This window comes from Anopheles gambiae, chromosome 3 (genome assembly GCF_943734735.2).
Source record: "Anopheles gambiae chromosome 3, idAnoGambNW_F1_1, whole genome shotgun sequence".
NCBI classification, from domain to species: Eukaryota; Metazoa; Arthropoda; class Insecta; order Diptera; family Culicidae; genus Anopheles; species Anopheles gambiae.
Genome location: NC_064602.1, coordinates 15,475,941 through 15,503,564, shown reverse-complemented (window position 1 = coordinate 15,503,564; position 27,624 = coordinate 15,475,941). Strand labels below are relative to the sequence as shown.

Sequence of the window (27,624 nt, the reverse complement as noted above, 5' to 3'; positions counted from 1 at the left end):
TTGTGTGAAAACATTCCATAAAAGGGTTACAGGAACGGTGATTGATTCGGGAGGGCTCGTCATTGTCGGCAGGAAGAATGAAGTGGTGGTAGATTTGGAAAATAGCAGCTTGAAGTGTTTTGTACTCGGAAAAGATTTAGGCAGGCAAACAATGTAAAGGTATTGCTTTAGTTACGGTGGATCAATCACTCTAGTGGTTGTTGTAGCATAAATGATTCGTTGAAATTCATTAAAAAAAAGGACGGTGCGATTCCGGACACATCTGTCATGTTCTCAGCCGGTTCGTTTGTCAAAATGGCATAAATCTGCTTTTCATAAATTTGAACAAACTTTAGACCAAGCTGCAAACCATGGACCTCACAAGCCTCAAAGATGAACATAATACTAGCAAGCAGTTATGACAAAAATTTACATAAAATAATATCATAAACAAAATAATATAACATAAAATAAATGAATAAATAAATAAATCAATAAATAAACAAATAAATCGATAAATTAATGAATAAATAAATAGATAAATGAATAAATAAATATATAAATACTTACTTACTTACTTATCCGGCGCTACAACCGCTTTGCGGTCTTGGCCTGCCTCAGGAGTGTCCGAAACCGCTCACGGTCTCGCGCCTTCGTCTGCCAGTCCGTTATCCCGGCGTTAATGGCGGACGCCTCCACGCCATCTTGCCACCTCAATTTGGGCCTACCACGCCTCCTCTGTCCTTGTGGACGGCCTAAAAAGACTTTACGGGCTGGGTCGTCCGTTTCCATGCGTACAACATGGCCAGCCCACCGGAGCCTGGCGAGCTTAATACGCTGTACGACAGTGAGGTCGCCGTACATCTCGTATAGCTCGTCATTATAGCGGCTCCTCCATTGTCCTTCCACACATACGGGGCCAAGTATCCTTCTGAGCATCTTCCTCTCGAACGCGGCTAAGAGGGCTTCGTCAGATTTGGACAGTGTCCATGTCTCAGAGGCGTATGTGAGTACTGGTACTATATAGGTACTATATAGTCCCAGCTTCGTCCGTCGCGACAGGTTCTTTGAGGTGAACTGCTTTTTCAGGCTGTAGAATGACCGGTTGGCAGCCAGCATCCTTGCGCGCAACTCAACTTCCATACTGTTGTCGTTGCTGACCTTTGACCCAAGATAGGTGAATTCTGGGACGACTTCAAAAGTGCGTTCACCTATCTGTACATCACGCCTACGTAGAAATAAATAAATATATAAATAAATATATAAATAAATAAATCAATAAACAAATAAAAAATAAATAAACAAATAAATAAACAAATAAATATATAAATACAATACTAAATAATTCAAAAAATTACATCAATATAATATAAGAAGTAAAACATAAAACAACGAATATAAACTCTATCGACTTAAACTCTGAGCTTAATAGTGAACGTTTCCTTAAATTCCTGCCATATCACACGGTATCGGGTGATAAATGAAATGAGTAAATTATTTCCTTGTTAATCGATGTCAAATGTTTGCTTATGGCTTCAAACTTTGATTTCTTTTCTTTGAATTCTTCCGAAACTATAAATACTTAGTAACTTCCGAAACTTTAATTACTTAGTTACTTACTCATGAACTGTTCTGGGAACTCTTAAATCTAAAAAAAAAATTGATTATTATGACATTAGTCGTAATTTAATTATTCAGTCAGTCATAATTAATCATAATGTCACTGTGAAAACAACCGATATTTTCTTGCAGCATCAAGACGAAAGATGTTACTAACATAATAAGCGGAACGATAGGTTTATAGCAACCAAACAACAGCAACAGCTAAAACAAGAATAGCGAAAGTTTACTACTACTACTACAATTAAGCTATTCGAGTTCTGTACACTGTCTCCATCAAAGCTGTTGAGTGTTACGGCAGTGTTAGTGCTTAAGGTATGATATTCCACACAGCTGTTCCGAACACTATTTCTTATGCTCACCAATGACAAGAATGGCAAAGAAGGAGAAGCTTAGAAAAACTTAAGCAACGGAAGTTCAACTTTAACAACCACCGTAAGCTTACCGCCATTACGTCAAGCAATGATGCCGAGCACTTTATTTGCATTTAATTTCCTCCCAGGGACGAGCAGCTTGATGATCGTTTACATAAAATCAATACCTTCTGCCATTCTGGCAGCTGAGAAATATGGCTCTCACCGAAGTTTGGTGTAATATTTTCCATCGTCATAAGCAGTAAACACAATCGTACACACACCCGAAGATGATTTCCTCCTGTTGCACTGGGATTTGACTCTATTAGCGAACCGGCAGCACTATTGACACACGGTGCGGGAAGGTGCTTGGCGCGAGAGGTTTAAGCACGGCAATGGCGTTGACATTCAAGTCGAAAACCTTGCCAAAGGGACATATGAAAATAATAATCAATAATTGTGCCACTATATGTGCCCATGCTCCGTGTCCTTCTGCGGGTAGTTTGCTTACGGTCGGGTATCAACAACATGGCGTGGTACGTTATCGTTTGCAGTGGTGTTTATGCAAATGGAGAAGCGATGGTATGTACCAAGATGGGCCGATAGGATCCTTAATTTCCTCATAAACAACCGTTCTGGAGTGCGTCTCGGTAGGTGAACCCTCGTCACACGATGCGTGTGTGTGTGTGTGTGTAATGGGTGTAGAATGTGGATAAATATACCGATAACCTTTTATTGTTGGAATGAACTTCCATGCGTCTGTTTTATTGTGTGACCAACAATGAAAGGTGCTTAAGTAGGTGAAATTATCTGAAGCAACTGTTCAGCGTATATGGTTTTGTGAGGATAAGCTGCAATACACTTAACGATTATTTGCTCCAATTCAAACACCAGTCTATCAGAGACCTTTTTTTCTAACAAAACCTTCCTTTTCCATATGGTTGGAAAAGCTCATTTTTGTATCTTTTTTCCCCACTTTTAACTCACAAAAGCACAAAATCCACAAAATGCTAGCCGGCTCTCCCCGACAAATGCCCTCCCATTACGGCTCATATTTGATGCACGAGCCATTGTAGAGGTAAATCCTGATGCCAGTTAGTCCCACCCCATAAATGAAACATCAAGCCTTATCAGCGAAGCACAAATCATAACAAATTATGAATGACGGTTTTCGTACCTGTGACATAATAATCAGAAGAGAGAGATAGAGAGAGAGAGCATTCATTGCATTACACTGAATGACAATATCGAAAGCATTCATCATGCGGTAATGCAAAGCATTTGAAATATTTGTTAGCACACAATCAATTATCCATCAACATAAAATTAGCTTTGACATTTTGATACAGACAGATTGTAGTCGTTTGTTGGATGGTCTTTTTTGCTGCACTTTAATACTGCCTGTACAATGATGTAAACCTCTTACTGATTTTGTCTTCCTTCATTCATTCATTCAATCAATATATTTTCGTTCGATTTTCTTAGAATCCCAAAGAGCACTTTGCTGAGACCGGTTTGACGCGTACAGCTGTTCTAACTATAGCCAGACCGGTGTTCGCGTTGGCAGGGCGTTAGAAGATGACCATGACCACACACCATTATAGTACGGCCAACTCAGCCCATGCAAAACGTTACTGTAGTAGCAGCACTAGCAGCGCTCGTACTCATTCATGAAAAATCTTCCACAAAAGATCGTGGTCGTGAGTTGTGAGGCCATGTTTCGGGGCTACACTTTGCGCACAACCACAAACAACGTACCGGGTCTTCAACGATAGTCGAATGAACTAATGCCACGAGCGCGACAGTAAGGGCGTCGTTGCACCGAGCATTAGAATAGCTTTGCAAGTCCAATGGCGTGAGATTGTAATGATGCTGCCACCCCTTTCCTCGCCACACACTTGTCACTATCGGTACATCTTCTTCCCGGGGGTGCCGGTTTCAATGGTCGTTGGCCTTTTGGGGCACGTTTCCATCGCCATCTGCCACGGTGCCAAAGGTGTCGGAGATAATTAAACACAGTCGTTTCTTGGACACCTTCCCAGGCCGGTTCCGTCTCGAATGAGAATTGTAATCTTTTCTGGCTGGGGAAAAAACCCAGATGTTTTCGAACGAAATGAGTTACTTTTGTTGTGGTTGAAAGGTTTGAAAAAAATATATATATAAAAATAATAACCTTTTAAACTACTATGTTGCAAGGGACTGGATCAGCTTTGGTGAGTTCTTGGAAATGTATCAATTGTGGTATAGAAAATTAAAAATTATCTAAATAATCAACCGAAATCCTTTTTTATACCAATTTTCTCCCTCATCAATATCAAATTGAGTAAACACGCGTTGCATGAACACAAGAAACATCTGCACCTTTCGGATGAATTTTGTCGCACAACGGAAGCTTTTGTTACACAATGAACTGATACGAGCGCAGATTACAGATACATTGTCATTTGTAATTGTTGTCTGCCAAAGCCGTTAGAAACAAACACAATAGGAAAATATGTTTCTTTGGTAGAAAATAATAGTTGCTTTGTGGTTTGAATTTTTCAGTAAAAAAATGACACATGAATGGTCTTGTGGTACAGTCTTCAAGTAGTATGCCTAAAAAACATGGCTGGCATGGGTTCAACTCTCATATGAACTGAGATTCACTTACTATCCTGCTGAGGGTAGATTCAGTAGTCATAAAAAACAAGCTTATTTGCGTATAAAGCCATACCTAGACCAACAAAGGTTACTTGGTATAGGAAAGGCTGGCTTTTGGCTGGTTCTTCTGAAGAAAAACAAAACAAAATCAATTAAAAAATAGTTAAAAGTATCAACGACAAATGCAAACATCATTTTCATTGTGTTAAACAACACTGCTCACTGCTGAGAGTCACTGTACGGATAAATACATGTTTTAATAAGATGTTTTTAACGAATATTAGCTAAACAGATGAAAATTTGTTTGGATAAATCTTATTATCAACTGTTCACAACAGAGCGAAGACGCGTAGATTACATATATGAACTCTCAAAGCATTAGGTACATTGCCTAGTGCATTAAAATGTAAATGCTGATATAGTGATGTTTAAAGAGAAAATTTAAAAATGAACAAACTAAACTAAAATGTTACTAGATAAATTCACAAAACATTTAAAATTATGCAATCGAACGAATGTTGTAAGTATCAACAAAACATTATTTTGTTATGTACTTCACGCAGATTGATAGTGTGTCTTTTTCCATAGAATGCTAAATAGTTTCCGTAGCTTGGCTCTAAACCCGAAGTTCCATCGGGGTGACATGTTTTGGGCAGACTCAGCATAAAAAGTGTTCTGCGATGAGCTTCTATGCTGAACTAATGAGGATGGAGAATACGTTGAATATGATCTGCAATCTTTGTGTATAACGTAGCTATATTTTATCTTCTTCCATCTTCATTGGAGTAAAAGGTAGGTAGCAATGAATTATCTTATATTTTGTGTTTCATATATGTATGTGATATAAAGGTCCAATTGAGTCTCTGTGAAAATTACACTGTATCCTCACATCAAACCAACATCTAATGCCAGCACTGTACTGTTCATGCGCAACATTCATCCCGCACGCAACACATCCGAACGTAACACGCTGCACGACAACCGGCGGAGCAGGTTTCAGGCGAGAGTTCATGCCTGTGTCACGATTGTAACTGGCGCCTCCATCGCCGGGCCGGAGCACTGTCGCGAACAATTCCGCCGTCAAACGCGTACGGGCAAACATCGCGTCAAGGTGTACGGAGCGCGCGTTTCGGTACTGTGTCGGTACGCGGTACACCGTGTCGGTCTCGCGTTCGATAGGTTAAGGAAAAGCTTCCCTTTCCCGGCGAGTGCCATGTAAACCCGGGTTGTGATTTGCGTGATGAAATCGTGATTGGCGTGAATCGCGCTGCCAAGTGCACCAAAAAGTGCAGCAGCCGAGTGGTAAATGTGTGTGTGTGTGCTCATAAGTTTCCGATCAGTGCAGAGCGATTGGTAGAGGAAGTGTAAAATATTTTACCGGTTCAACAGTGGCAGCTTGAGTGTTTTTTGAATTATGGTGTAAGGGTGTGTGTGTTACGGTAAAGCGGGGAAAACAGGAAAATTGAGCGTGCCGACGAGTGCCAATTACATTAAATCAATTGCAAAGTGCCGAAAGTGTTACGAGGAAGGCGCATTAGCGCGTCCAGTGCTCGGTGTAGATGTAAGTGATGATGGTTCCAATCATTATCTTTCTCCCCCCTCAGTGGGTGGTCATCGTGAATGAAGGCGGTTGTGTAAAGAAATATTGAGCACAAAAAGTGAGCGTTTGGCGAAAAGTGGTAAAAAAGGTACAGAAGCGAAAGAAAGACGTCCAGAAGGCGAGCGAGATGAAACAAAGCAGACACAACGCATTGGCACAGCTGCAATAAGGATTGAGTTTTTTGTGGGTTAACAAAAAAAAACTCTTCACTCTCCCCGTTTGGAGCGTCACCACCACTACCGAGGCAAGTTCTCACGTCTGCCCTTGAAACAGCAATTCATAAATCAACAGATTGATGGTACCGTTCGCGCCAGTTTCGGTGTCATCGTCACTCGCGGTCCCGCGGTGCGTTAAATTGGCTGCCCCGAAAGACGGTGCCCAATTGATCGGATTAATCCAAGGGGGGGAGCAGCAGCTCACACTCCCGTTCGCGAAATCAATTCCGAAACGGTTGAACGAAACGAATCAATTGGGCCATCGAGTGAAAAGCAAACCGGGGGGGGGGGGCGACAAACTAAGCCACTGGGATTGATGGATTAAGCGGGCTTTGAAGGTGACAGCAATTTTGCAACTACAGAGCCGCTTCCGTGCCTTCCGTTTATGGATCATCATCATCATCATCATCATCATTATGTGTCGTTGGTCGCTAGGTCTCGTGTCGTCATCGATGCTTCGGGATTTTGCGGCAAAGGGCGCCCGTTTTCTTACGCTTCAATTTAGCCTCCCCCCTTTCCAATGAATATATTTTTGGCAAGTGGACAGTTTGAAAAGGATGCCGCTTCAAAGCGGCTTTGATGAGGGTACCGCATGTCGCGTGGTCGTTGCTAGCTAGCCTGCTGGCCGGGACAGATTTGTTGTCAATTCGGTGGGTTTTTGCTTGTTTTTTTTTTCGGCGCTCTGCCTTTATCAGTGCCGTTTCTAAGCCGCCCAGCTACTTTTAGTAAAAGATACATCCTTGTTTCATTGATTACTGTAAACGAGCGCACGATTGATGGGGAGCAAAAACTGGTTGTGAGTTGTTTTTCTCCACAGGGTGTGTGTGTGTATGTGAATGTCCTTTTTGATATTTTTAGAGCATGGTTGTTGTGGTTCAGTGGGATCGTTGATGACGTGGACAGAACTCAACTTCAATCTTGGGTGTTCTGGAAGCACCAGGGTTGATTTTTAAGCCGCCGTTACAACAAATGCCGTTCAATATCATAGAGGAGTGTGCGTTCTGGCAAGAGATTATAGATTTTTAATTTGTGTTTCCTGTTATATAAACGTCAAAAAGGAGGAGCTCTTCTACAGGGTATACGTGGAATGGGGTAGCTGAAACTGATTCGTCGCTTTGAAGTATATCTGCACTAATGGTCGGGTGAGGCGACATGGATTAAAAGTCAGTGATTGCGTAGCGCCATGGTCAGTTTTACCAGGAAAAGATATTGTTGTGTAAAGCTTGTGAATCTTTGGAACACGTTAAGGGCGATTTATTTTAATAAAGAAGAACCTAACGCAAGCATTACATAAACACCGTGAGTGCTAGACTTTTTTAAAATGCTTTATGACATAACAAAGGCCAGGTTATGTTCCATGGATAAACCATTTTAATTTACACACATTTAACGCTTCTTATGATATATATTTTACGAGCTTTTCGGTTTATTTTTGTACTAGTTTACAATAGTTAGTGCAATAGTGTTTTATTGTAATATTAATTTTTATGTTTATTTTATTTATAAGAGTGACAATTCATAACATTTAACTATTTTTCAAAAAAAAAAATTAAATTTGGGAATAAATTTTAATATTTCATGTACTATATCCTTTGATTAATTGAAATAATTCAAAGTTTGCTTTTGAGACAAACCCTTGAAATTAATCAACTTTGTTAGTTCAAAATACTTTGCTGCTAGCGACTTGGCTTGGAAAATTATTATCTCAATTTTTGAGAAATTACTGAGTTGTTATTGTTTCATCGAAATTTGTAAACAAATTCTTAAGACTATGTTACAACAGTGAGCACATAACACATGTTTGTGGGTGAAAATGTTCATCCCAAGCACACAAAAATGAATAAACTTTCATTCGAAGATAAAAAACTACCACAAATGTAAAGCAGTAAGAGAAGAAGAAGCCTCTAGTTATTCTATGTATGTATGTATTTTTGTATTTATTTATTTATTTATTTATTTATTTACTTATTCATTTATTTATTTATTTATTTATTTATTTGTTTATTTTTGTATTTATTTATTAATTTATGTATTTATTTATTTATTTATTTATTTATTTATTTATTTACTTATTATTTTATTTATTTATTTACTTATTTATTTATTTATTTATTTATTTATTTATTTTATTTTTTTAGTTCCATCTAACCTCCTCACAATATTTCTTCTACAAAAAGCATAATCTTCTTCTAATGTGAGGCCTGGCTAGGCATGAACATTCCTAAACAAAAATATGTTAAAAAAAGAGGTAAACAACACTATTTTTTCACATTTTTTGCCAGAAAAGCTAAAACACACACAACCGAATTGAGTTCATGGAATTGTGCAGTATTTAAAAATTAAATGCAATTTATCTTAACAGCAACTCATTCCCAACCAGTCGCAGGTGTTTGCGAAATCGATGTGTGGTACAAAGTTACAAAGTTAAACGCAAAGAAGACTTATCCGCAAGTTTAATTACATTTTCTCAGCCTCAGCCCAAGCTTCCTTTCAACACATTCCATATCATATCACAGCACAGCATCTGCTGTGAGCGGCGTGATGCCACCTCTCTTTGCAAAATACTCCTAATTTGATTGACTCCAAAGTCAGAGTCCCCAAGTCACGGGGTAAATAAAACGCAAGATAAATATAATCTGCACAACCGAATAAAAAAGCACAACAAACAAGCTAACCTACGCAGAGCGTACGAGCACGTGTGAGCATACGTTACGTTAGTAGAGTGGCTAAACCTGTGCCAAAGCCTACCTAGCGCAGCGAGCCTCCTGTCTCCTGTGTGAGCCCTCGAGGTGCGAGAAAAGACGAGCCGAGGAAAAGGTTACTTTTAAGCCAAACGATTGCAGCTACTACAGCCCACACGCAACCGGTTCGATGGGAGTGAGGCAAGGTGAGGAGTAAAAAACACTTAAGCTTCAAATAAATCTCCCTTGACAGTTTGGTGCAAAAGAATGTGCGAAGGATGTTTGTTGGTCGCGCGCTACCCGAACGAAGCAAGCCAAACACGGCCGGCTCGGGCCCAGCGCAACGAGTGAGATTGATGGGTTGGCGAGATAATTTCCTTCTGTTTTTATTGTTCGGTGCTAGATGCGGATCAGTGCAAAAGCGAAAGGGTGTGTAATTAGGGCGCTCGTTTTAATAAGCAAAACTGTCCAGCGTCCGATGAAGATTAGATGCTTTTTGGGATGTTTTGCGTACTTACTTCACATTATGCTCTAAACCATTCAGTGGCTTATTACATTTTTTATGGTGATTATAGTGACACCAAAATGCAGCGTAGGTTGTTCAGCGGGAAAGGGCATTAAACTGAACCTAAAGCGCAGTTTAAGTGTTCGTAAAGGTTTGGTAAAAAAATCGTAAAAGTACATTTGCAAAGTTTTGATCTATTTTTGTAATTTTCACTAACAACTTTTTCGGATACTCCTTTTTGTTGAGAGTTAAGAGACTGCCGAGTAAGTCTTTTCTTCATTAATCGTATTTGAAAATCTGTTAACAGCGCATGAGTCTTTCACGTATCACTTCACTTACACCCATCGTGCTATTAATCCTCTTAATGTCATGGGAATGATCAATACGTTGCTTTCACCTGATGCTGCGCTGGCACCAGCTTATCAATAGCCCAAAACTCCATGTTTCGGTACCTCCAGAATTAGAAAAGGCTATAAATTTTCTCCTCCGATAACACTCACAAAATTAAGGGATGACTGTATTTGTGATAGTATGCGTGTGTGCGTAGAAAGCCGGATTGAAACTTTTGCTCAGAAATCACATCAACCTGAAGCCCGAATCGGGGGGGAAGGGAGGCTGCTTAGCGCTAGCTACAATAAACAAAAACAAACCTCCCAATCTTCGGACCCGAAACTTTTCACCCATAAATATCAACAGCTTCTGCTTGGGTGTGTGTGGGTCTTTTGCTCCTGTTGCTTCGATTGTTCAGCTCTTCAGCTTCACTGCATCCCATCCGATAACGGATCCCGTATTGAATTCCGTTCATCCAGTGTAAATCCCTTATGCCTGTTATCGGGAAGGAAAAACATCAACCCCTCTCTCTCACTCTCTCTCTTTCTCGGAGCCACTGAAACTAGTCAGATTCGGTTGAAAAAGTGTGGAGAAGGGTATATGAGTGTGTTTTTTTCTTCTGGCGCTCATAATAAATCCGATGGAGAAAGTGGGGTGAAGATATTATGAACGCTGTTTTGGTTTGGTTTGGCTCACCAGGGAAAGCATCCAGCGGCTACAAGAAGATAGCCGGAAACTCAGGATGGACAGCTACTGGGAGTCGTGGGAGGATGAGGACAGCAAATATGATGTTGTCTTAAGAAAGAAAACATTCACAAGACAGCAGGGGAAATGAAGCACTGGTTGGCTGTGGAGAGTGGAAATCGGTAGCAAAACATGTATTCCAACTGATAAGCACTCGAAAGCATTGATTTTCCAGCCGGTGGTGGAGAGTTGTTTGCGATGTTTGCGAAAATTCCAATGCTGAATGTTGTTTCCATCCCAGGGCAGCGTGGATGGTAGGAATTTCAACAGTTTGAATAATTGTAAATATTTCAGATCCATACCACAATGTCTGGGGATGATTTGTTTGTGGAAGAGGATTGTGTTGGATTAGCATTTTAATTCGTTGGGCTGAAATATTTTCACGACAAAAAAACACTATTTGGATGTAGTTCCATGGAATACAATTTTTGGAATGCGTTTAATCCAGACGATGAGTTCTTCTGCTGTAAGATTCGTTTGCGCCTGATTGACGGAATGGTATTTGAGCGTTAAATTTCGCATTTTTGGTAGCCCATTCTTTGTTAATATTCAATATAATGCCAAATTCATAAACATCAGCTATACAAAACCTTGAAAACGTTAAGTTTCGATGAATATTAATAGTTATTAGTTAATTTTCTAAACAATTCGTCTATGACGTAGTTTAAATTATTTAAATTATAATAATAACAAACTTCTTGTATCGGTCCATTGAAATCTCTTTCTGCAGTATATCACCACGTGGTATTCTTCACCTCTGTAAGTCGCTTCTTAAGTGTACTTAAGTTTATATTGAGGCAGACATTGCGTGGCATATACTTTTTAAGTTGTCTCGTCAAAGCCGGTACTGGGTTTTATGTATCGTATTTGGTGCTTTAGCGAAAGTTCCCTGCTATCTAGATGTCTGATCAATTACTGTCACTGAGGTTCCCGGACTAGCAACAGTGGGACATCAGTGGTAGTACAATGTTAATAAACCTGGTATAAAGTTGCATTAAGTGTTTTCTTCGTCCGACTGCCTGCGATACGAAACAGTATTGTTTTATTAGAGCAATATACTTGCTCTCCTGCTGTTAGAGACGACGACAAAAACGATAAAAAAACCCGCTTAATTTACAATACTAGTTCTAATACTCTACTTCCTTGTTCAAACAAGTTGAAGTGGCTCTAAATCTGAAGTAGAGCCAAATAGAGCAAATATATTGCTGGTTCAACTAGAGACGTAAATTAATTCGTTAAACATGTATAACAATATGTTGACATTGGAATGAAGTTCCAGATTAAATCAGCAGTAAGATCAAATGATTTTTATTTCCATTACTGCTACTTGACTAAACATGTTTCTATTATTTATTACGAGAAGTAAAACAGAACACAATGAGCTAGCGTTGTTTTGATTTGAGTTTATCATAACCTTCTTAAATTTGTAGATTCTAAATTTATAGCCAGACTGATTTAAAACGTATTGAAAATAAATATAAAGAGTTTGCTTTGTATGTTTGACCGTAAAAGTTGTATTCATTCGAACCAACAACCAACACCCGTTCTTAAACTTTAATAATATTTAAAAAATAACAAACATTAAAGTCTTGTCTTTATAGTGATACAAAGCCCTTTTTGAAACAAACTCTCTCCGCTTTGTTCACCGCATTGTGCTCTTTCACCAAATCTAATCTATTTGCTCTTTACGTCATTCCCCATGAACCAAACCGTGTAGCGTGTCCTTAAAGCAAACCAATTTGCTTACTTAATCGGTTTGCATCTCAACCATCTTGGCTTTTAGCCACTCACAGCAGCACAGCAAATTTTCCCGAAACCTTTTGCACACTTTTCCCGAAACTATTCTCGCTAAACCGAGTGCTCCACACCACGCACACAAACACCCTCTTTTTGCACGCGATCACGGATATTACGAGCTACCGTAAACACTCTTCGCGTAGCGTTAGACGAAAAAGGGCATAAAATGAATGTGACATCCTTTCGCCAGATGGTTTTTGGATGCGCACCACAGCAACAATACAGCCCAGCCACAGCGCTCACCCTCGGATGGGGCCAGGTACGCTATAGCGATAAATATTTTCCCTATCTGCGCTCCCGGGAGGAGCTTGGTGGTGAAAAGTTTTCGGTTTTTGCCAACCAACCGTCGGGCGTAATATTTAAGCCTGCAGCCGCGAACCGGTTGACCACCACACGAACCAGAATCACGCATATATAGTGTCGGTGCTGTACAAAAAAAAAACAAAAACTTTCCATTGCAACGATGGGATTTGATGGTGAAAACTTTGTCCTTTTCAAGCTTCAAAAAGGGCGAAGGAAAACTAAGCGCGTTGCGGTGTAATGTATGCAAAGGGGTCGCTAACGTGGCTTACGAGCGGTTGCGCTTCTAAAAAGCCGTGGTTGGGATGGTTGCGATGTCGTGAAAATTAATGTACTATTGCTAACAAACAGCCCGTTGGGCGCTAGGAAGGTGCAAGCCATAATGCTTCTAGCATGTGGATGAAAGGCACAGTTTCCGCCGAGGTCAGCAGAACAAATATGGTATGATTATTGCTTTTACGGTTATTTTATGCAATGTGGCGGTGGTCCCAAGAGAGGCGCAGTTAAAGGTAAAATGGGAAAAACTGGATTTGAATTTCTTATGTTTTCTACTATCCTCTCGGCATATGCCTTCCTTTATTCCTCTCAGCCTGTAAGAGCTCATGGTGTTGAAGGAAAAGGAACAATCAAATCAATTTCCACTTTTATTGACAATATATTAGGCAGAGAATTACTAGCAACTGTTACACTCACAGCTGTTGATGTTGATGATGTGTTACGGTTAGTTGCAAGGAAGAAATGTGTGATTTATTCGTTTAGCTTAGCTTTCGCATGGTTCGGGATGTTTATTAACAAGCTTTTCCTGATAAATGAGCAGCTTTTTATTATTTTTTATTAGTACATTAAATCATGCAACATGCTTCGATAATAACTAAAAGTCATAAAATTGTAAAAATATCTAAAATTGCTAACTTCTGAAAATTACTTAGCAATATAAGTAAATGATTTTTTTTTTAAATTAATAAGAAAAGAACAAATTTATATTAATTAACTAAAAATGGAAAATGTAATTATTTTAGTGAACAACATAATGAATAATGTAACTAGACTGGAGATACAGAGTACAATCCGATTTTTTGTATTTAACTGTTTAAAATGTTATACATCCAATTTATTTTCAAAAACTATTCTTCAAAAAAGACAACCTCAAACTTCAACAAGCAAACAGTGGAGCCGTTATAATGTTTTTCTTCTCCCAATTAATTCCAATCGCACGGACGGGACCGACACGATTGACCGCATCACTTTGCAATTCATCTTTGTTTTGGTCCCGATTCCCTTTTAATTAAAGTGTTTTGCATTGCGCCCGACCCGCAACTAGAGCGTGCAATTGATTCCGATTTGCAGTGCGATCGTTTGATTGCAGATGAGATTGCACCATCGGGGGCTGGCCGGACTGCTGCAAAAAACGACCCGGCCCGAGGCCATACCATCGGGCAGCGAGCAAATGAATAATTCATCATACATCGTCATCGAGCTGTCGTAGCCGTCGAAGAGAGCCAGAGTTTTCCGGAAGCGATCGTTATTGAATAAATCAACATCGTTAAGCGCCGGGCAAGCTTTTCACCAACAATTAACACCGAACTGTGTCGATATTCAATGGAAAGCTGAAATCCAATCAACCGCACGTTGACAGCACTGCAGCCTGAGTCTGATTTATGGCTGCATGTTCGATTACTACTGTTTCCCTCGGGTGCATGTGCAAACTACTGCAACAAACTTCCCTTGAAAGGCTTGCAAATGCCTCACTCTCTCTCTCGCTGCTTCACTCTGTAAGCTGCTTACAGAACACACGCTTGCCACAAACCAACGATTGACGTAAATTAACTCGAAACCATCCGTGAACATCGGAGCTGCTCATTCGTAGCACATTGATCATTCGGATGGAACTGCACTGCCAGCTAATCGCGTGTCTCACAATCTCGGATGACGAGCTTCGCGTGTAGTAAATGACAACGTCTTACTATCGCAGCTCAGCATCAGCGCCGCAGTGCAGCGTACGCGGTGGAGACAGGGCAGTAAAGATCATCGATTAGCATCGAGAACCTTTCCAGAATGAAAGGAGATGAGAGGGCGGGCGCCGATCCTTCGATGTGGGGTGTAATTTTGCAGCTCGGCGTAATGATGTGCCACACACTGTATCGGCCACGCCTCTCCTCCCAACCGGTCGTTGTTCCAAGAAGCCCGCTAACATCCCTCGTCTCGTTTGCCATGAATGATTAGAGCGATGGAGGTGAGACAGGAAGGCTGGGCGGTCACGGTGAGATGCAGCCCGTTGGGGGATGTTTTGGTTGCAATCTAATTATCTCATCGCAGCGCCTAGCGCCAATCTATCGCCGCGAGATTGATGCTCGGTTCAAGATGCATGACACGAGAGCCGACACTCTGGTGGCAAGTGATAGCCATTAGCATGAATTAATTCAATCTCCTATCAATAATTTACCGGCATTCGTGGGGAAGGTGATTGATCTGTCAGATCGGAGACTGCGTGTGGCTTAAGAATTGGGTGGGTGAGTTTTTTTTATTACTTGGTGTACATGTACGTGTGTGGTGGGTGGGCGAGAATGTGTTAGGGTACACATCGGTGCATTACGTTGGATTGAATTAGCATACGAAAGAGCTTGACTTAAGTGCTGTTTGAATTAATGTAATAGTTGGGGTGCTTTAGTTAGGGTGATTTAATTTACGAGTGTTATACGGAATTCTAGAAACGAGTGTGTTAAGCATGTGGTATGTGTTTACATCCCATTAGATCGCATGTACTGTAATTTGTAGAGTTGCGGAAGCTTAATTGCAGTAAGCTTAATTGTAGTCTACAGAAGGGCTAAACATTCACTCAACCCGTAAGCTAAGGATGACAATGTTTTCTTGAATCTGTTCCCGAATTGAATATTCATAATGAATAGACATTAGTGTAAAGTAATTCTTTCAAAAACTTGATTGCTTTGCACTGATTAATTGATAATTTAAAATCCCTCACATAGCATTTAGTTCTCGCTTTTTCGACCCGTTTCAAATGTTATCTTTAACAATCATTTTTCTCGTTTATTTTGCACAATTTGGCAAAATATCTCTACTTTGTTTGGCACAAGTTGGCAAATTAAGAATGGAAATTGAAAAAAACTTTTAATCAATAACTAAACATATCACACTAACAATAGGTTAAAGTGGTTAACAAGGGTTATAGTGGTTTCTGATATTTGGTATCTGAAAGCTCTTGATTCTTGATTGTGTTAATTAAAAATCCTTTAACTAAATCCTTTCGTTACTTCCCATAGCTAATTGGTTTGTTATCACGATTTATTGAGCTTTACCCATCAAACGATTCAAATATTGAAAGGGTAACAGTAAATAAGTCAGACAGATCTAAAAAAATACGAGAACGTACCAATAAAACGTGGGAAACCCTGTGCCATCTATAAAATGTCACACACTGCCACCAACTGTTATTTTGAAATGTTTCAAAACTGTTTTAAATGTGTTTAGATCGAATGACGACAACTTTTTAGCATCTGTGAGCCTTATGCTGTAAATGAGTTGCTTTTTAATCTGCCTTTAGGCATTACATCATGCTTTGACATTACACCCATACACAACATCACTGAAAGACGTACCAGTTAGTGGAAAATGAACTCATGTTGATACCATAATATCGCGTCTTCGAAGGAAAGCTAGCCGAAAACCTACTTATTACAATTACCTCTAAGCTCTAACGAATATCGTGAGACAATTGTTATGGTTTTTCAATGATAATTTGAGAATTCATCATATCCTATAACACGGTACGATACGTGATACGTTAACAACGCATTAAACAGCATTAAAGACGCATCAATCTAAAAGCAACTCAACGAGCCAGTGTGAATTGAGCGGCTTTAGAATGCTGATAAAATACAACATGGTGAAAAGGAAAAAGAGCAATGACTAACATTGAGTAACAGAACATGATCCGGAATGAATTGAACGGCTTTTATACGCGTGTCCTGCATTCCAGTCAATATTTCGTTGTTGTTTATTGACCAATTTAGCTGAATATCAGCCATAGAAATAAAACATTGGAATAAATTGATTGTAAAAAAGTTGTTCCTAAATATAACCTATTATTAACAAATTATTGTTTCAGGTGGTTGCTATGCTGAGTCTTGTACTGGCTCAACCGTAAATTTTTAAATGGTGCGGTGAGATTCCAATTAAGTTTAGTAAAATAGGAGATTATACGTAGCTTTCTCGGGAATCGACAGATATTTTTATTTAATTTACCTCTTGTTACAAGATAGTAACATATTACCTTGTTATCCGAAGAACAATCTCACAACAATGGCATTCACTTTCCTTTTTTGACTACAATCTGTTTACTTTATTATTCAACGGCTCACTTGCTTATTGTAACATTGATAGGGCGCATACATCGCATAATATTATACGTTTTTGCCTCCGTTTAAAGATTACATGACCAAGGTTTTCTGGGTAGCTGTTCTTCTTGTCTTTGTTCTCGTCGACGGCTGAGTACGATCTGAGTACCTTTACAGGCGATAGTCTCCAATGTTTTGGTATAGCATGAATCGTTTTCTCGAATAACATGCAAGATAGACAAGCCTATCTTCTGGTTCAGGAGGCAAGAAACCTCACTATGCTTTTGGTGTTACAACGCAAGCAATGTTAAGTCTGGTTCATCTACATTTACCTGTACAACACCATCACGACATTAAACAGCACTTAGAGCTTTTGTATATAATTTGGTTTCGTTCCTTACTCTTTCGTTTCTGATAATCTGAGACTATCAACCAACATATTTTAACGTCAGTCCTTTGTCAGGCAACCTTCGTAATCCTTTGTTTAACACAACATGAATGCACAACTTATCCACGAACACAAAACAAACGAAAACATGTGACTTCTTATCTGCATCCAAAGCCACGCATGCAAGCTTTCAGTTTTGTGTTTCAAAATTCATAATTTTATGCAAAGAAAATATCCCCCCCCCCCCCCTCGCCTTTCTGACAGAACAGCATCCTAAGTGATTGTGTTCCATTTTAGCGCCACCACACAACACATTACCATTTGTTTCACCATTTGCTGTAATGAGGATTCGCGGTAGCAATGTTACGTTTTGCCGCAAAAGATAATCTTCAGATTTCCCTCGAGCTTGCCCGTGGTGGTGCCTTTGGTTTGCGGTTTTGTCCTTCCGCGCAAGATGGGTAATGGAACTCGTGCTTCCCGAGCACGCAGATCGAGTATGTGAAGTGCACTTTAGGCAGGACGGACTGACTAGAGAGCGCGAACAATCATCATACGTGGAATTGGTACGTTCACAACAACCGTTCGCGTCAACTCTTGCCAGTCGTTTGAAGAATTTTCCATTACGATATTGTGCCAGTTCCTTTGAAATCATTCCTTTGAGCGGGACAAATTGCCGCTTAAATGAAGCACCGCAGGGAGGCCGACTTCGTGCCTGGTAGGCAATGGTGTACTTCACAGTCTGTAATTTACGCGGTTTATTTTATGTAACACCCATTTTGGTAAGCAAAAACGCGTTCCTTTATTTATTTTACAATGTACTCACTATTTAAAGCATTTTCGAAGCATTTTATCGATTGATTTACGGCATTTTGGTTTCACTGTGCAAATACAACTTGTACAGCGGTGGAGATGCTCCAATATGACTCACTGTTCGCTCCGTCTCGTTCATGATTTATGCGTTTCCGAATGAACAGTCTGTAGCAGTGTTTGGACGGACACCTCATCGCCTCAGCTCATCTCATCATCCGGGGAAGGTGTGTATGTCTTTCTAAAAAGAAAAACTGGGCCATAAAACATATTTACACGATACATTTACGGCTTGGCTTTCGTTTCCGATCGTAAAGCTCGTACGTTTTGCACCGATCGTGTATGGTGTGTGGCAAACCGTTCGATACATCGATCGTGTCAGCTCCCCTCAGCGTCTGTGTGCCCTGACACACTATGAGGTTTCACTGTTAATAAATAAGCAAAGTAATCTACTTGCAAGACTCTTCCTGTCTGTCAAAACACTGCCCCCGAGTGATGATAATACCGAGGTCGTACAAATCAATCCATCAGCCATCAGTGTTCGGGAGTGACGCAAACGTTGCCCGATGGATAATTCAACCATATTACGTTCTTACGTCGTGGTTTATCGTGTGCACACGTGCCGTCCGGAATGTGTATGGGAACATATGGTTATTTCCTGGATGACAAGCGTGACATAAAGGCAACCATGTTCTGGTCATCACTGACCTCCACCTCCTACCGTCCTTTATTGGTATTGCCGAGGAAATGGTGGCCTCAGATTGAAGAAGTCCGACTCCGTTGGTAGGCATGTCAGGACTGGTAAAGGTTATAAATTCGTTCATTGCGAATAAACCAACAAAATTGAGCTTTTTTTATGTCCAGTAGCGTAACTATTTCCTCATAAAAATAAAAGAACACACTTCGAAAGAGGTCACACAATCTGCAATAGGTCACGATATTCCATTTCATACATTTTTTTAGCGAGTGCGCTAGCGATCAAATTACTTTCACCCCGTGAAAAGATCATTCAAATGTAAATGCCAAATATTGTGCGTGTATTGCACGTGTCGGTAGAGATGCGGGGAAAGGAGAGGGAGAGAGAAAATGCCTCCGCATAGTTGTACTTTATGCAAAAATGGTCACGCTTTTGGCATCTCGGCCGAAACTTCAACGGTGGAAGCGAAAAGCCGAAGCACTCCATCCAACCGGCGTCCGTTCGATGGCTTCATCTTTGACCAGTCCCATGTTTGACGAAGGGTTCCGGCCGAATGCGAAATGAATATCTAAATCTCGTGCCTGCCGGTGGCCCCACTGGGCCGTCTACAAACGTCATATACAATCTGTCAATCAACGCGCGCGAAGCTGAAGTGAAGTGGTGAAGATTTTCATTTTACGATTTTTCCACCACACCACACATGCATGCCAGTTGGCAGACAAAGGCCAAACACACACACACACATATGTAAAGGGAAGGAAAATTGAAATTTTCGGCAAAAAAAGCGCCACACATCAAGCACACAAAACCAGATGGAATCAGTCAACAATGTGGAAGCATTTCATTTCGGCATTTCACAACGGGCGGGATGTCCTTCGGGACAGCCGAGTGGAGATGCTTATCAATCACTATTTTCTTCCAGTTAGGAGGATAGCAGGTCGTCGCTTTTTTGTATTGTGCCGTTGTCTTCGTTCGTTGACACATGGGAGATTTTCTGTTACGTTCTTTTCACTTTTTTGAGGCGTTGCTTTGGTTCACATGCAACCTGTCAACGCAAGGCAACAGTGAAGCAGATTGAAAGTGGCGGCAACCGTAGTGGGTTGCTTGGGTGTGCCCTAACTGAGTTAGACGTGGATGAATTCAGTGATTTTGCCGCTTTTTATGCCCAACCATCTCCCGTTGCTTCACTACTTCCACAGACAGAGTGGTTCAGCGTACATTTGCAAGCGATTCGCTGTGGGTAGGACAATTTACAGTCCGGTCGTAATTCGTCCGCAATTTGCTAGTCCAGCCTTGCAACTAAATCCATCCAAACGCTTGCTGGAGACTTGCAAAAGTTGGGATGAAATTTAATGCCGTCCAATTTAATGCTGCACGCTTAATGCATGTCCGAGCAGGCGGCAGGAAGTAAAACGATATCAAAAGCAAGCTTAAACTCCTCTGCTGCATTTCGCTTAATCTGTGCGGCAAGATCACTTTACTCGCGGGATGAAATTTTATATTTCCCTCCTGCCACCGTTTTCCAACCCACCGCGCAGGGATTAATTTGTATTGCTGTTTGTGTATAGTTTTTGCTGGGCATACGAAGTTGGCCTTCTAGTGATCGAGGCAGCAAGGTTGCGCCGCCTCAAGAAGCGGATTTGCGTACGCGCGAATTTCAAGTGCATCACGGGGCGAACGTGCGGGATCTATTTTTACTTACTGAATTACGTTCGGTTTGAGCATCGCCGCCGAAACGGAGATAGTGCAGGCCAACTTATCAGGGACAAGTGGGGTGGGTATCGTTTGTTCGGGTGGTGGGTTTTTGCATTATATTTCGAGTGCATTCATGATCCGATTGCATTAGGTCTTGGTTTGTTTCTTTTTTTGTGATTATTTAATGTACCACAATAAGGTTATTTCATGTTTGATATTCTGAGACTGAGATAGTCCTAAAGTATTTGCCCGTAAAGTTATGAGATTGCCGTTGTCAAGCTGTGTCTATTACAGCTACAATTGAAGAATGTAATCTCTGATTTGAAAATACTAATTCAGTATGAAAGTTCAAAAACCGAATACAGATATTCAATCATGGATAAAGTCTGTCCATTTTGGTATTTTAGCGTTATGTTCTTCAATTATTAACACATCTTCTTTTTGTTCTCATGCATTAATTTATTTAAAAAAACTATAATTTCAAACCAAACACACACCATTCTACGCTTTAGCTCCTCGCTCTAAGTGCTTAACTTATTGCACGAATAAAAACAAATGGCTCGTAGCAGCGGACTGACCAGCGAGCATGACAAGTGTGTTAGCAAGCTAGCAAATCGTTTGACTTGGCGCCTTGCCCGCAAAATAAACCGATCTTGTTAAACGTCGGCTACGTTTCCTACATCTGGGAAGAACCCATTAGTCCAGCTGCTAGAACCTGCATAATGCATGCCTTTGCACACGCTTTAAACAAAACTAGCAAAGTTGATTAAAACATCTAGCGAAAATCCTCGCCACGGTAGACTGTTGCTCGTTCCACCTCACTCTTTGTTTTATTCTTGTAGGAAATTTATGTGACGAGTTGATGGAGCGATTTTGTACGAAAAAAAACCCCCACACACACAACTGTGTGCCAAAGTTGAAGAACGCACCCCGTCAAAGCATCGATCAATTCCAACGAACGCCTCGAGTGTGGTAGCAAACGAACCAGCACGACCGGCAACAGCTGACAGCGTGGCAGCGCCTTTAAACGTCGATCGTAACGTATCCTATAAATTTAAACATTGACACACGAGGTTTTTTGTTGTGTTGTACGATTAGAATCGTTCATTATGACCTCACAACGGAAATCACAACAACAACAATAAGCCATCACGATCGCCAGACACAAACAGCCAAGCGCTCAAACGCGGGTTAAGAAATTGTAACTATAGAAAACACAAACATGCAACCGTTTTCCAGTACAACCCAGCAAGGGGCGTTTCATTCATCGATCGTGCGAAACCTTCGCTTCGATTTTTATTTGCGATCGCGAGAGATACAGTAAACAGATCATTTTTGGTCGTACTTCACAGCGACGGCCCGCCCATTGGGAACGGGTGGGCCAATGTTTACGATTAAACACTCCGTGCTCAATGCTCGTGGACGGCTCCGGTGTGTTTGCTTCGGGCCCCAGTCTGCTGCACTTTAGAGCGGAAGTTTATTGGCCTCTAGTGCCTCTCTTCTAGCGCTTCATTCCCGTTCCCTTTCTACCGCATTCTATAGCTCAAGGGATGATTTTACGATTGTAAAGCAATTTCACCAGCAACGCATTTGCATCCGTTGATTCGGTTTGCTGTAATAAAGAATTGCCAAAAAACGATTATGTATTTTTGGAAGCGAATGGTTGTGTTTTCCTTTTTATAGACACTTAAACGTGGAATTCAATTTAAGTTTTGTCTAAAATAAACAAATGCAAGCTTCAGCAGCACTGAGACCATATTGCTCTTTCAGCTTCCTTTGTCTTTTTTGGATTTTCTATTGAAAACATTCGCTTTAACTCTAATAATGTCATTTCCGGATTGTAGCTATGTCAGTGAGATTTGCAAACCAGCGATAAGATCGGCTCGACGTGAAAGCCAATGTTTAACTCAGTTGTATATCTTTAGAAGTCAGTAATACAATTGGAGTCTCAAACTTGGATCTTTTTTCATTCTATAAATGGGAGTGGCTAGGTGCTTAAAGTATCAAGGTCACAAACAATCACTCAATCAATTGATAAGGAAACAATTTTCCATAAAAAACGCGTTTAAGCTCCTGAATATCTGGAATCTAATGTTCGAAAGATTCGATTGGTGTACCGGAATCTATCTTTGCTTGCCTTTTGATCCATTTATTAACTTATTTTTACGTTTTTGGATGTAATGTGATTCATAATACCTAAAAACATTAATGTACAAATTAAAACTGAGCAGGTATTTAGAGGATACGTCTGTTTGTATGTGCCAGTTCTGTTCATTTTACTTCGGGCCCACCTAATTTTATTTTATTTCATTTAGATATAAATATCTGCCTCAGAGGGCTAAATATAGGGAAACTTAATGACTAAAACTTAAAATTAATGATAACCACAAGTACTTAAATCTAACTAGACGAACATATTCTAGGCAACAAGCAATTTGGAACACAGGCAACACAAGTAGAATGATAGAATTAGGATGGGGAAACGAAATGGAAGTCAAAGAACTGTATGAAAAGGGGGCGAAGGGATTGAGGGGGGATATGAAAATCAAACACACCAGAGGCACTGGTAAAGCGATGAAGGGATCAAAAAAACGGATCATTGGTGCCATAAAGCGTTCTTCTCGACGGAATTTCAAGGAAAATGCGGCGTCGAAGCAAGCGAGCAGGCGCGTACAGCGGTATTCTGTTAAGTAGTGAAGGATAATCAATTTCGTTCCAAGGCAAACCGCTGATAAGTAAAGCTTGAGAAGCAGAGCTTTGGTTGGTTGCTATTCGTAAAACAATAGAAATCACCTTAGTATTCCTGAAGCTTTTGATTAAACATTGGGAATTATTTATGAATTACATGCATTGCTCTTCTTATATGCAGGCAATTGCTATCTTTCCTTGTAAAGCTGTAAGCAGCTATAAAGCTCATGCATTGCTAGAAAGGAATAATTAATGAATATTTGAAATTCTAATTAATTATGGTATTGTTATGATGAGGTGTAAATTGAATTTAAAGCTTTACTTCGTCTACTCCATGACCAACAAAATAAATTGAGGATTAGTGAATTGAATTTTATGTATGTTAATACATTTTTTTGCATCTTATATCAGATTAACTACCATAAGGAAATTATTAGTGAGCCTTTCTTGATATTAACTTCAAAACAATTTTACACCATCTAGTGCAATAGTTAAAGGTTCAATGAAATATAACAATTTTAGATAAGGATGAGTTCACATTGGACACATTAACGTTATCTCTAACGTGGTCCCACTATTACACGTAATGATTGAAACTACCATGAACAAAACGATCCCAATAGCATCTCTAAAACAATCTAAACCAATCATCTCGGTAATGTTCCGAAAGTCGAAAACATCCCCAGCAAAGAATGCTTCCTCGCACAAACTCACCGTACGCAGAATACCAACAACTACCTTTCTCTTACTCTTCCTCGAAACCCCATTCTTTCCAACATTAACTTTCCATTCATCTGAGCCCCGACCCGCCCCCGAAAACCCTAAAGAAACGGATGAAACAAAAACAAAACAAAAAACAAAATGCTGCACCGAACGGGTTGGTAAATTTAACGATCGATTTCACAACTTCGCATCGGGCACGGTCAGCAGAAAATGGATTGCCAAACCAATGGAGCCACATAGCAGCTGCCCCACCGAAAGGATGCAATTTGATGCTGAAATGAAGCGTAAAAGAGGGACACAACCGCAAATCGGTACGAAAATCGTTTGTCCACCGAGTGTGTACGCGCTGCTTGGAAAATGGATTAGAGTCGTTTGTCTGTCACATTTGGGAGCAGTTTAGGGGGGAGAGAGAGAGAGGGAAAGTAAGAGCGAGAGCAAGAAAGAACAACAAGCGATAGGGAAAACTTTTGTCGTTTAATACCATTTTGTTTTAAATTGAAATGAAAACTGATCACTTCTAATGATGCAGCAGCAGCAGCAGCAGGAGCTGGACTAGCTGAAAGCTGTTAGATTTAGGCAAAAGGGAGGACCAACACACACACAAACTTGACCACCTTCTTTTTGTGGTAGTGCTGCGGAAGATAACGCCAACGATGAATTATAAAGAAATGCTCTAAAAATAAAACAGATCACTACAGTGGGAAAGTCACCGGAATGATACATTGCTCAATGAAATGGCGGTAATGGATCGGTTGTTGTTTTATTTTCTTTTGTATCCTCCCACGCTAGCATTAGCCCACGTAAGACTCGTCCCATGGCATTAATGATGTTGTGCTGCCCTTGTTGAATAACCGTAAAGGCAGAAGGCTGTCGGTTGGCAAAGTTTTCATCCCACAATTCACTCCCGTTTTACAGCTAAAAAGCCTGCACGAAGCGAAACACACAACATAAGACTAAAAAGATATCCTAATGGGCGCACGGGAACGGCACACGATCAACTTTCGCAACGGTGGTAAAACAACTTTTATGGACACAAAGTTACGAACGTTATCGCTATCGTTTTTAATGATGGATTTCTTAATGTCAAGGATGATCCCTGTTTATGGAATGGCTTCCAGAACTTGAGCCAGGTGTCCCTTTACGGTCCCGAACTACAAGCTTTACTGCGTGCTGTAATCGTGCACCAAATGTCAAATCAACGCTTCTAATGCTACACACACACACACACACACACCCACTCTACAGCAAAGAACATTGCTCGAACGATGTGTTTCAGGATTATATACCGCTCTTGGTGGCACTTTGCTCCTTCCCATTTTAGCAGCATCACAACCAATTTCCACTCCCAATTTATCATCATCTTTCCCATTAAATCTCACGCAGTCGAAAACTACAGGCAGTGGGACTGGGGCTTCCTTGATCTGTCACAAATCATTATCCAGAAGTAAAATCTTACCCATCCCCTTCCCGTTTTCATATTGTGGACTGGAAGGGAGCGGGTTAGAGTTCCATCTCACCGCTTCTTACCACCGAGGTCGGGTGCCATCTAAGACGATGAAATATTGGACGCCAGGGCACTTCATCTGGAGGCAGAACGGCGTCCCCATGCTCGTTGATCGTTAGTGCGGTTGTCGTTGCTCCACAACCACAACCCAGGAAAACGCCCCACGATGCCTAAAGATAAATCATGCTCCTATTTCGGGAGCCGGTGAGCTTTTAGCTTTTGCTCCTATCTATGCCGGTCCCGTTCCCACCTACCAGAAAAAACAACTCCCTCGTTCAAGGACGCACTTGCGTACGCAAACATTTATTGGAGCAGAAAGCATACTATCATTGTGGCATGATATGCGTATCTAAATGATGGTGCGCTTGCGGGAGCACTGAAACTGTTACGCATTATTCGAACCAGTGTCATGCTACCAGCATTGTTGCTTTTTTATGTGATGTTTTGCTAACGCTTTGCGTTAGCGGAAGGGATGAAACTCCCCTTTGTTTGGTGCAAACCAAACCCTCCCACTGCAGTGGTTTGGGGCGATTTCACCAGCGGCACTGATGCTTTTGACAGGCTGGTACACAGGGATGAGGTTGTTGGCATACTGCAATGCGTTGAAGCAGCAAGATGGAAACTGTCCCCAAAAGAATAAAAACAAAGAAAAACCCGAAATTGTGCGTAACGAATTCAAATATTTTAATATCGTGCGTAACTTTCACCGAGGTGGACATTCTAAAACTGCTTATATAGTAACATATTTCATTTGGCGACAAAGAAAAGTTTCCGTTCTTCCGATAAAACAATGGTAAAGACACGTTACCACAGGGATGATCAACTCGCATAATCGACATAATTCATGTATTTTGCTTTTAACATATTTTAAAAATTAAACAGAAATCAGTTTTATTGCAGGAAAAAACAGATAAAACTTCTATTTTAAACTCTCATTAATCATACAAGTTTGAGCGTTAATTTTGATAAGATATTTATGACATTATCTTATTGTGAAAAAAGACTGAATTTTAAGAAACAAACTGTTGAAGATTTGTTGTGAGATTTTATTATTAATTGTTTGTATAATTCGCTATACTGCTATTTGAAATTCTTTTAACAAAATTTCTTAAATTTGGAGTCTATCAAACATGTAAACGTTAGCAAGTAAACTCCAAAAAAACTGGAGAGAACCACAGATATAAATAAGTTACATGGGGTTATATATGACGGAGTCAAATAGGTTCATTCTTGCATCCTACGATGAAGATTGAAATTCAGTATTTTTTAAACTACTTGTCGCAATATTCTATATGAGTTTCAAGTATTTTTTTTATGTCATTGATGACTGATGACATTACAGTTAAAAAAAACGAATAAAATGCTTGTAATTTTTAAGGTTACATGCATTGTTTTGTGAGATGATGTACAATTTTGGTGGTAATTAATCTACATACTACATATTGCATACCCTCAGGCGCTCACAAAGGTACGACGAACTATAGAGCACTGTTTGGTTTGCATATTCAGGCCTTTTCTTTTTGCAGCCAACGAGCAGAAATTTCAGTCTGTCACTGGAGCAATATTTGTCATCCAGGTTGTACCCAATTAACAATTACGCTTCACCATACTGGAATTCTGCAGTTGTGTACAAACAAAAATGCATTTTAAAATTGTTTTGTTTACAATTAATGGGTTTGAAATGAGTTATAATACTTTATTGTATTTTAAAAAATAACCCTGTAACGATTTGGCGTTTGTTTACATATTTTTCAAGCTAACAAACTGAGGCTAGTTTAGCGCGTGATTTTGTACACTCCGTTGACATGATTTCAGCCACCAACAGTCAAACTCCATATAAAACAGCTGGCTAGTATCGTAAAAATCCCCATAAGTAGTATTTTGTTATCGTTAGAAGCAGCTAATGATTATTTTTTATCAGTGATGTTAATATGAATGATTATGATAACATATAAAGATAACATATTGACATTTCTACCTTCCCAAGCAAAAACTTGTAAGTTACT

At 40.1% G+C, this 27,624-nt stretch overlaps 1 protein-coding gene across 4 annotated transcripts in view; it reads left to right on the top strand.

Moving 5' to 3' along the window:
* The first annotated feature begins 5,643 nt into the window (after positions 1-5,643).
* Positions 5,644-27,624, top strand: part of LOC1275552 (trissin receptor) — a 44,490-nt gene continuing 22,509 nt past the window's right edge. For 2 of the 4 annotated variants that reach the window (XR_009766068.1, XM_061657497.1), the window contains exon 1: positions 5,644-6,436. The gene's annotated coding sequence lies outside the window, so the exon portion shown is untranslated. The remainder of the gene's footprint in view (positions 6,437-27,624) is intronic. The other 2 variants (XM_061657500.1, XM_061657499.1) reach the window with 1 other exon arrangement.